The sequence below is a fragment of the Oryzias latipes genome, chromosome 19 (genome assembly GCF_002234675.1).
Source record: "Oryzias latipes chromosome 19, ASM223467v1".
In the NCBI taxonomy this organism is placed as follows: domain Eukaryota; kingdom Metazoa; phylum Chordata; class Actinopteri; order Beloniformes; family Adrianichthyidae; genus Oryzias; species Oryzias latipes.
In genome coordinates, this window is record NC_019877.2 from 22,952,701 (window position 1) to 22,964,542 (window position 11,842).

An 11,842-nucleotide genomic window follows, 5' to 3' on the forward strand; every position below is an offset into this window, starting at 1 on the left:
AAATATACATAAATATTTCAAGCACCAGTAGCTCTAGCTCCAGTTCCAGCGATGAAGAAATTATTGTTCTGTTGAATGATGAAAGACGCCGGAAAAGACGTCGATTTTGGGTACATTCCATAGTTACGAGAAGAGAAGAACATGGGGAGTTTTTTCGACTGGTACAAGAGCTGAAAATGTATCATGAGCGTTTTCGGGGATATTTTAGAATTTCCGTCATTATTTCTTCGCGGCTGTGTAGATGCTACTTGGCGTCTATCTTCTTCACCGGTATGTGTGCTCAGAAAGGCAGTTTTGTCTTTGAGCGCCCCCAAGTTGTGTTTTACTGTAACTTCAGAAGCTCCAGACACGTGTGCAAAAGCGCCATTGTCATTGGTCGTATAGTTTTAGACGCGGCGCGTCAAACCAAAAAAACGAACCGTTTTTTAAAAAGTGACGCTTTGACGCGTGGCGTTTTTCGCGTCGGTGTGCACACTCACATTGGTGCCCTTTGTTTAGTCACGAGGCGTTTAACGTCGGCGAATATCGCGCGCGAAATTCGTCCCGGTGAGTACGGCCTTTAGGGTCGTTCCTAATTTCAGTTTTCTGATGCTTTCATCTCGTAAAGCACTTCTAGAATAAATTATAGATTATAATCACATCCGCCACCCAGGCCAGGGCCAGCAGGACTGCCGTAGGGGCCCCCAAAGCCAGAGAGCAGGGAGGCACCGGGGGACAGATAGTGCAAGCCCCAGCCCCACCAGGAGAGCAGCCACCCCCGCCACGCCACCAGGAGAGCACCCCCAGCCACAGACAAGCCACCCACCTCCACCCAGGCGTTCTGGGCATTCCCCCACCCCAGGCACGGGCCAGGGCCCCCCAAGGGAGACACGCCCCGGGCAGCCATCCACCCAATCCACGGTTGGTCCAGGTGAGCGCATGGCAGGGGCCAGTCACCCCTGACCAGGAGGAAGACGCCCTAGAGTGGTGGGGGTCCACAAGGAGTGTTATAAACATGGCCTGACCAGGCTCACCCATAGATGGAATTTGGACAAAGCTCGAGGGCAAGGACCAGAACCCACACCACAGGGACACGGACACCCCAGGATAAGATGTGATGTGATCCCCGGCTCTTGGTCTTGCCAGAGAAGTCAGGGATCTGGGCTGCCGGGCCCAGGAAACCAGCACCCAAGGGACGCGGCCGCTGTTGCCAAGGGCCTGGTACCCCCTGCCAGGGATGGGGTAGAGGACAGAAGATCAGGGATCCCACCTTCCTTGTATAATGTATGTGTGTTTGAGAGCGTGTGTGTGTGTGTGTGTGCCGGTATGTGTGTGTGTGTGTGTTGGAGAGTATATTTTTGGGGGGTAAAAGGGTGTGTGTACTAGAGGGTGCAGTTAAAATTGGCAGGTAGGGTACTGAGAGTTCATCTCCTGTTTACTCACAGTGATGTCCAAACACCCTCCCCACCAAGAGGCCTTAAATGTCTAAAGCTAAAAAAATTTCTTTTTTTTTTTGCATCTTTATTTGTGTTTGTTAAAGTTAGTTCGGTGTCGACCAACCTGTCTTATTAAAGCTTTACAGAGAAATAAGCAAACTCTTCTTTAGGTTTTGTTGGTTTTTAAATACTAGCTTGAGCAGTTCTAACTGTCCGTCGATTGTCTTAATCAGCTACGTCCCGTACAGGGTCACGGTGTTGCCGGAGTCTGTCCTGGCTACTGATGGGCGAAGGCAGGGCCCACCCTGGACAAGTTGCCAGACTGTCACCGGCCACACAACCTTCCTTTGAAATCTATGGCAGCTTGTCCCTCTCAGGCTTGTACTTGGTACATCTTCATATTGACCTCTCAGTTTTCAGTATAGCGTCAACACAAGTTAGTGGTTTTGTTCTGTATGAGTCATTCCTTTTGGTGGTAAATGGGTCCAACAGCAACCAACACAAACTAGCAAAGAAGTAAAAACACTTGAGTTCGGGAAAAATGTATGAAGGATTTTGGGGATAAAAGCAAAAAGACTTTTATCACATGTTCCGTGATCAGATTTGGAGAGCGGTCCAATTAAGTGACACGAACATGAAAGGAGGCCTCTGACCTCCCAAACCTCGGTGTTGAGCTGTTTTGAAGCCGAGGAGGAGGAGGAGCAAAACTGTGAGGAAACAGAGGATTCTAACAAAAGGTCTTTGTTCTTATCTGAGCACAGACAACAAAAAAGTTTAATTGGTTTTTTAGTGCCTACAAAAATAGCCTTGATTTGGACAGGGAGCACTTTAGCCCAGACAGAAGACTGAACTTTTGACCTGGTAAATTTCTATTACTGCAGCAATAGGTTATGCATTACTGTTTTGTTATGTTGGTGTTTTTAATGTTACCTAGTTCACTAAAAATGAAAGGTTTCTTAACGAGCCATGAAGGTATCGCATCTTTTGATCTGTCATAAAACCATTACCCGTGGTCTTTTCATTAGGATTATGCTGCTTTTAGGTAAAGTCAAAAAACCTGTTTCATTTTCAGTTTTACTCACCGACCACTTTATTAGGTCCAACCTTGCTGGTACCGGGTTGGACCCCCTTTAGTCTGTAGAACCACCTTAATCCTTGGTGGCATCGATTCAACAAGGTTCTGGAAGCATTCCTCAGAGACTTTGGTCCATACTGACATGACAGCATCACACAGTTGCTGCAGATTTGTCGGCTGAGCATCCATGATGCTGATCTCCCGTTCCACCACATCCCAAAGGTTCTCTATTGGGTTCTGGTGACTGTGGAGGCCGTTTGAGTCCAGAGAACTCATTGTCATGTTCTAGAAACCAGTCTGAGATGATTCCAGCTTGATGACATGGAGCCTTATCCTGCTGGAAGTAAACATCAGAAGATGGTCCACTGTGGTCAGAAAGGGATGGACATGGTCAGCAACAACACTCAGGTAGGCTGTGGCGTTGGAACCATGCTCAGTTGGTACTAAGGGGCCCAAAGTCTGCCAGGAAATATCCCCCACACCATGACACCACCACTACCAGCCTGAACCGTTGATACCAGGCAGGATGGATCCATGCTTTCATGTTGTTGATATCAAGTTCTGACCCTACCATCTGACTGTGGCAGCAGAAATGGAGACTCATCAGACCAGACAACGTTTTTCAATCTTCTATGGTCCAGTTTTGGTGAGTCTGAGTGAATTGTAGCCTCAGTTTCCTGTTCTTAGCTGACAGCAGTGGTACCCGGTGTGGTCTTCTGCTGCTGTAGTCCATCTGCCTCCAGTTTGACACCAACAACCATGCCACCTTCAAAGTCACTTCAATCACCTTTCTTCCCTGTTCTGATGCTCAGGTTGAACTGCAGCAGATCGTCTGGACAATGTCTATGTAGGACCATGTCTATGTAAATGTGATTGGCTGCTTAGAAATTTGTGTTAAGAAGACATTTGAAACGCTGTGCCTAGCAAAGTGGCCAGTGAGTGTGCTTTCCACAAGGTGGCAGGAGTTCATTAGTAATTCCCATCTGAGTTGTGGGTGGGACTATTGGCACAGAGCAACCCCTTCCTTTCCCTGATGCTGAGAGTTCTCTGTTTACACTGCTAGCTTACAGCTTCCAACACCTCAACCTTGCAACATTGCAACAAAAAGGATGAGCAACATCAGAGCTATCCAGCCGTCCAGTTCTGAAACCAGATTTCAGCTCAGACCAGGAAAACAAAGACGTTCATGGATCTAGTTGTCTGCAGGTGGATGATCAGAAAGGAGCAGAGGGGGGAGAATACAACCTTTTTCAAATGATTTTTTTGCCTGTGTAACGAGTGTTAAGTTTATTAGTGTAATTCCACCAAATCCATGGTAAACTGCCGTTTTCATACATTTGCACCAGAGTATTTCATCTGTCTGAGGGTACTTGAACTCACCACGAGCACGCTAGCAGGTGCTAATGAACATGCGCACTTAGACTGCTGGGAGCCGTGGCTGAGGTAAGACGTGAATCGCCGAGTGTCCACCCTTATTAGTTTTATTTCTTTGTAAATTGTTCATTAGTGTGTTACACTCATAACTCACAAAGTTGGGAATCGTGTGGTGTCAATTTTACGTAATTTGTGTTTTATTTATTTTTGGCTGCTCTATATCAGCAGATCTGCACTGCTTCGCGTGAACTAGTTGAGGTTCGCGCCATTTTTCTTTGATGTTTAAATTAACTTTTCCTTCTTTTTTGTTCATTTTTCAATTGTTTAAGGGGGAAAAAAATCACACAGAAGAAACTCCAGACAGCATTCTGAATTTGTATTTTCTGTTAACCAGGTACGGTGCAGTTTTCTCTTTTTATCGTGTTCTTTTTGTATTACTTTACATGCTGTGGGGGGAGGTGCTAATAAGCATGAGCACTGAGACTGCTGGGAGCCGTGGCTGAGGGGGAAAAAAATCACACAGAAGAAACTCCAGACAGCATTCTGAATTTGTATTTTCTGTTAACCAGATTAAAAGAGTTTGACTCGGCATCCAAGTGTGGTCTCTCATTCGCCTGAACACAACGCAGAGCGGAAAACTCCACCAGTTACATTGGTGCCGTGACCTCTTGGATTCCAGAAGCATCGACGTCATCTCGATCACCGGGAAGATCATCTCATCACTGCTTTTCAAGTTTGTTTGGTTTGGAGTGTTAATATTTTGGACTTAGTGATTTAATTAGGTCGAGTTGAGCATTTTTTTTTCGAATTCTGTAGTGTCTGATATTTTTTCAGTCCTGTTTTATTTTGGTTTCTCGCCATGTTTACGACACATAATCCAGACGTTGATGAATGTGTTTCTGATGGGGCGGTTAATTCGAATGTGGGTTTTGGGAGGGGATGGTTTAAAGATGTTACTGAGACTCCCCAGGTAGGAGCGTTAAGAACGCCGAGGTTGAGCTCTACTCGTGTAAACCCCCCCTTACATGTTACAAACTCACAAGACACAGACAGAGCTGAGCTCAGCATTTTAATATCTGACCTGGCTAATCAGATTGGTCAGTCTATTGCTGCTCAGATTCAGAACAATGTTGGGAGTTCTCCTTCACAGTCCCACAGCAGTTTTCAAACAGCTCCAAGTCATCCTGAGCTGAACCTGTCTGGTGTCAAACTTGTAATGCAGTCTGATGTTAAGGAACCACCAATATACAGAGGTGATGGGAGTGACAAATGCTCAGTTTATGAGTGGGTTCAGATGGTAGAGCTTTTTCTGTCTAAGAAAGAATTTCCAGTTCAACAACAGAAAACTGAAGTTTTAACTAAGTTGTTGGGAAAAGCTAGAAATGTAGTGACAGTGACTTTACGTGATCTTCCATTGACTGACGACTCTCAAACACCTGCTGTTATATTCGACTTATTAAAGCAGCACTTTGGTGAGCTAGCCTACTCTGCTATGCCCATGGCTGACTTTTATGACACCAAGCCACTCCCCACCGAAAGTGTGATGGACTACTGGATCAGGCTGAACAAGGCCATCGACGTTGCTGATGAATGCCTGCGGAGACAAGGTAGAAGTGTGGTGGACCCAGGCAGGGAGGTGTCTATGATGTTCATTAAGTATTGCCCAGACCCAGTCCTTGCAAACAGGCTGAGTTTTAAATCTGCAGAAGAATGGACAACTAGTGAGGTTCAGGAGCGCATCACCATGTTCCAGCGGGAGAGTCGGGCTAGAAACCGCCAGTTCTCCACCTCGCCAAGGGTTGTGACTAGTTACCCCCAATCTGCAGCTGCTGGTGAACATGCATGTGGACCAACAGAAAAAGCAAACATAACTTCCAGTGCTCGACTGTCAAGCATGCAGGCTCTGCAGCAGTCAGTCCCTTTGCTGCCGTCATCTGCCCCACCCACACCACAGTTTTCTTCTGACCCAACAATGAATGCTTCTACCCCTGTCTTGAACCAATCTTTGCATTTGGAGGGTGTACGCTCTCTGACACGGTTATTGGACTGTTTGGTCGCTCACCACACTCCAGCATCATCAGGTTCAGGTCAGCATGCAGCCCCTGATCGCTTTCCAAGATCCTGCAAAATATGCGGTGATGCGGCTCACTCGACTCTTTCACACTGTAGAAGAAACAATCTTTGTCTGGCATGCTTCTCTCCTGGACACTGGAAAAAGAACTGCCCAAGACGGAACCAACTGCCTTTACAGAACCGTACTCAGACCTGTGCTAACCAGACCCAGCCTTCGGGAAACTAGGACACTCACGCTCGGAGAGGGGCAGTGTGAGTGATGAACCAAAAACCCTCATTGCTGAAACAGATCTTGAGCTTGTCTATGTCAACGCATGCTCCATCGCTCCAGAGGGATACCAAGTTGTAGTTCAAAAGACAACAGAGGTTCCAGCCTTTAGCGAGTTATTCTATGCCCAGGTTCAGGTTGACAATGTTGAACTGAGAGGCATGATTGATTCAGGGTCTATGGCTTGCACAGTGAGTGAAGGAGCAGTACACAAACTGTTGGAGGCAGGAGCAAAGATTGGAGATCCAAAGTCGGCAGAGCAAGTTCTTCTGGTCGGTTGTGGCGGTAAGCAGACTCATCCAAGGTGTATATATGACTTTACGCTCACTATCTATGGGATGAGGTGCATTGTTCCTGTCTTGGTTGTTCCTGGCCAGAGAGATGACCTCATTATTGGTTCAAACGTTCTGAAGAAGTTGATGAGTGTTCTTAAGAATGACAGTGGGTTTTGGAAACATGTTTCCAACGACTGCAAACACTCTCTTCCTGAATATGAACATTTCCTTGACATGATGTCCTGTTCAGTGAGATGGAGGGGGGCGGACGCTCCTTCCCTCATTGGAACAGTAAGGTTGCATCGTGCAGTTACTCTTCTTCCACAAAAGGAACATTTGGTGTGGGGGAAACTCCCAACCTTCTCTCCTGTTTCACCAGGCAGCACCATCCTGGTAGAGCCCTGCTCTTCTAGAGCCAGACCCAGGAACATGTTGGTGGGACGTCTCGTCACCTCCATGTATGGGGACAGATGGGTTCCTTTGAAGATTACCAACCCTCTTACCAGACCGGTCATTCTCAGACGAAATTCCAAAGTTGCTGATGTCTCGACATGTGTTGCCATTGAGGATTTCAGCCTGAGCCAGAATCATTGCACCAGTGAGGTTCGAGATTCAGAATCCCAACCTAGACCATCTGTCTCACAAAATGACCTTAAAGCCACGCTGAATGAACTGGGATTGAGGGAGCTTGACATCGACTCCTGTCAGGCTAGCTCTCGCTCAAAGGAGAAACTCGTGGAACTGATAGAGCAGTATGAAGACATCTTCTCACGTCATCCCCTGGATTGTGGTGAGGCACAGGGTTTTGTTCATCGCATCCACCTGACAGACGAACGACCCTTTCGCATGCCATATCGCAGGGTGCCTCCAGCTCATTACCAAAAGCTACGTCAGGTTCTGACAGATATGGAAGAGAAGGGAATCATCCGCAAATCAGTTAGCGAATATGCATCTCCTCTGGTTATGGTCTGGAAGAAGGATGGAAACTTACGTATCTGTACGGATTTCAGATGGCTGAACGCACGGACACTAAAGGATGCACACCCGCTCCCTCACCAGGCTGACTGTCTAGCAGCTCTAGGCGGCAATACGTTTTTCAGCACAATGGACTTGACATCAGGGTTTTATAACGTCCCCATGTGTGAAGAAGACAAGCACTACACCGCTTTCACTACCCCTGTTGGGCTATACGAGTACAACAGAATGCCCCAAGGACTCTGTAATAGCCCTGCATCATTCATGCGCATGATGTTGAATATCTTTGGAGACCTCAACTTTACCAGTCTACTCTGTTATTTGGATGATCTGCTAGTTTTTGCTTCAACTGAGGAAGAAGCTCTTCAAAGACTGCATGTTGTTTTCCAGAAGCTGAGGGATAACCATCTCAAGCTGAGTCCAAAGAAATGCCATCTTCTGCGCAGATCTGTCAAATTCTTGGGACATTTTATTGACCAAGAGGGAGTATCTGTGGATCCTTCCAGAGTGGCTATGATCTCCAACATGCCCAAAGAGTCTCTGATGGATGTTGATGGTTCTACCCCCTCCGTAAAAAAACTGAAGTCCTTCTTGGGGATGGTGTTTTTTTATCAGAGTTTCATCCCTCGGTGTTCAGCTATTGCAAAACCTCTGTTCGCTCTCACGGCTGGACAGAAGCGGAAGAGCAAACACCCTCAAATGAGAAGAGGAGTCGGGACATTCAGGAAATTGACTGAAGCGGACTGGACTCCAGCTTGTGATGAGGCTTTTGAGAAGCTAAAGAGTGCTCTCTTGAACTGTGCTGTGATGGCCCACCCAGATTTCAACAGGCCCTTTATTCTCTCTGTTGATGCATCCTTAGACGGCCTTGGTGCAGTTTTATCTCAGCTCCCTGTTGGTGAAGATAAAGCCCGTCCAGTTGCATTTGCTAGTAAAACCTTAAGCAAATCGCAACAACGATACCCTGCTCACAGACTCGAGTTCATGGCCCGGAAGTGGAGCATCACAGAGAAATTCAGTCACTGGCTTAAGGGGCACAAATTCACAGTATGGACCGATAACAATCCTTTGGTCCACGTGCTCACCAAACCAAAGTTGGATGCTTACGAACAACGGTGGGTGGCGAAGCTTTCAGCCTACGACTTTGACCTGAAATACATCCCAGGTCCTAAAAATGTTGTGGCTGATGCTTTAAGCCGTGAACCTTTTGCCTCACCCGTCAGTGACAGACTCTTGAAGGAACCATACAGCAGATTGATCCAGGAAGCTGATGGGGCTGAGGTTAACATGGTGCAAGATGCTTTCAGACTCGGTCTCCAACATAACCAGGAAGTTCAGCTCTTGCACACCACCATCGTTCCCACCCCAAACTCAGTTCATTCTCCGGAGGTTAAGGCAGTTTTCCAGCACCATGATCACTGGCAAAGAGGTGCAGAAACTCAAGCTGTTTGTCTCCTTCAACATGTGCAATCACTGCAGCACACCGATCCTGAGCCTCTGCCGTCTTTCACCTTGAGTGAAATGGAGGACAGTCAACGACGGGATGTCACAGTCTCAAAGCTGCTGCCATTTCTCATCCGCAAAGTGCGCCCCTCGAGACGTGAAAGGTCTGGATTTAATCCCAGCCAACTAACTCTGTTGAAATCCTGGGAGAGACTCGTGGTCAGAGATGGACTTCTGTATAGGGAAACTAAAGATCCAGCAACCAAGATGAAGAGGCTCCAGTTTGTCCTACCCACTGATCTCAGGAAGAAGGCCTTGGAAGGTGTCCATGATTTAGCTGGTCATCAGGGCCAGGCTAGGACTCTCCATCTTTCTAGGCAGCGGTTCTTTTGGCCATATATGGAACGAGACGTCTCTGAATATGTCCGGTGTTGCCCACGTTGTGTTCTTGCCAAGACTCCAGAACCAGCCGCGCGTGCTCCGCTAGAGAGCATAAGGACCACTGCTCCAATGGAGTTAGTCTGTATTGACTTTTGGTCAGCGGAGGACAAGAACAAGCGTTCTGTGGAAGTGTTAGTTGTAACCGATCACTTCACGAAGATGGCCCATGCTTTTCCTTGTCGCAACCAGTCAGCGAAACAAGTTGCCAAAAAGCTCTGGGATAATGTGTTTTGCATTTATGGCTTCCCTGAGCGCATCCATTCTGACCAGGGGGCCAATTTTGAAAGCGAACTGTTGTCTGAACTCCTGCGTCTGTCAGGTGTGGCTAAGTCTCACACCACTGCCTACCACCCTATGGGCAACGGAGGAACAGAGCGTTTCAACCGCACATTAGGCAACATGATCAGAGCACTCCCTTTAAGAACAAAGCAGGAGTGGGCTCAGCAAATCCAGACATTGACGTTTGCTTATAATGCCACTGTCCATGAGACTACAGGGTTTGCCCCTTTTTATCTAATGTTTGGTCGTGTTCCCCGTCTTCCTGTTGATATAGTGTTCCGGTCAGTTCTTCATGACTCTGATGTGACTGATTTCACCACCTATTCAGCCACACTTCTCACAAACCTTGCAGAGGCTGCAAAAGTGGCACAGCAGCACGCCGTGCATCAGCAAAAACATCAGGCAAAGGGGTACAACAAAAAAATCAAGGGTGTTGCCCTCCAGATTGGCGACAGAGTGCTCCTAGCCAATAGAGGTGAACGTGGCAAGAAGAAACTGGCTGACAAATGGGAACCTACAGTCTACACTGTTGTGGCCTGTCAACCACAAATTCATGTCTACAAAATACAGGATTCGAACGGACGCTGCAAAGTTGTCCACAGGAATCTGCTGCTTGATGTAAGCTTCCTTCCTGTTGTTGAGTCACAACATCTTGGTGTTGGAGCAACTTCGGAGGGGTGTGACACAGAAAGCGTGGATCTGAGTGACCTGAATAGCCTCTTACATGATTCTCCGGAAGAGCGGACCGCTACTTGGGTTTCGTCTGGGTGTGACAACAGCATCATCGGTGGTTCAGTGAAAACTAGTCTGGGATCAGATGCGTCTGGTTCCCACAGTGTTTTGGGGGACCTTGAAGAGGATATTACCCCTGATCTCCCACCAGTCGTTGCCGGTGCTGATGGTGACTCACCAAGAGCTGATGTGACCAGTCCTCTGACTGACACTAGACCCTTACTTGACTCAGGACACGAAGAATCCAACAGTGACTATAGATCTGTACCACCAGTGAGTTCAGCCCATGTTCCAGGGTACTTTGTTTCTAGAACGGGTCGCGTAGTTAAACCTGTGACCAGATTCATAGAATTCATGATGCAGGAACCTGTGTGGGTGTGACTTACAGTTTAGTTGGGTCTTTTTCTTTTCATCTGCTGTTGATGTTTGTGTATTATGACATTTGGTTATTAATTTATTTTGACCAGTGTAATTAGGGATGTAGGCTGCATCTCTGTATTCTAAAAGGGTTAACAGACTTGATCAACCTGTTTACTTCTTTTAATCTGTTAAATCAGAGTTTCTCTAAACTGATTCAAGAATTTGATTCTTGCGAAATTGGTCTCTGTTTCTTTGCACGAACCTGGTTCTCTGCCGATGTGTTGTGAATATTTGGTGGAATTCTAGGAGGGGTGAATGTAACGAGTGTTAAGTTTATTAGTGTAATTCCACCAAATCCATGGTAAACTGCCGTTTTCATACATTTGCACCAGAGTATTTCATCTGTCTGAGGGTACTTGAACTCACCACGAGCACGCTAGCAGGTGCTAATGAACATGCGCACTTAGACTGCTGGGAGCCGTGGCTGAGGTAAGACGTGAATCGCCGAGTGTCCACCCTTATTAGTTTTATTTCTTTGTAAATTGTTCATTAGTGTGTTACACTCATAACTCACAAAGTTGGGAATCGTGTGGTGTCAATTTTACGTAATTTGTGTTTTATTTATTTTTGGCTGCTCTATATCAGCAGATCTGCACTGCTTCGCGTGAACTAGTTGAGGTTCGCGCCATTTTTCTTTGATGTTTAAATTAACTTTTCCTTCTTTTTTGTTCATTTTTCAATTGTTTAAGGGGGAAAAAAATCACACAGAAGAAACTCCAGACAGCATTCTGAATTTGTATTTTCTGTTAACCAGGTACGGTGCAGTTTTCTCTTTTTATCGTGTTCTTTTTGTATTACTTTACATGCTGTGGGGGGAGGTGCTAATAAGCATGAGCACTGAGACTGCTGGGAGCCGTGGCTGAGGGGGAAAAAAATCACACAGAAGAAACTCCAGACAGCATTCTGAATTTGTATTTTCTGTTAACCAGATTAAAAGAGTTTGACTCGGCATCCAAGTGTGGTCTCTCATTCGCCTGAACACAACGCAGAGCGGAAAACTCCACCAGTTACACCTGCTCCTGATTCCCAACAGTTTGAATAAAGAAATTCTCAGAAATGCACATTTCAGCTT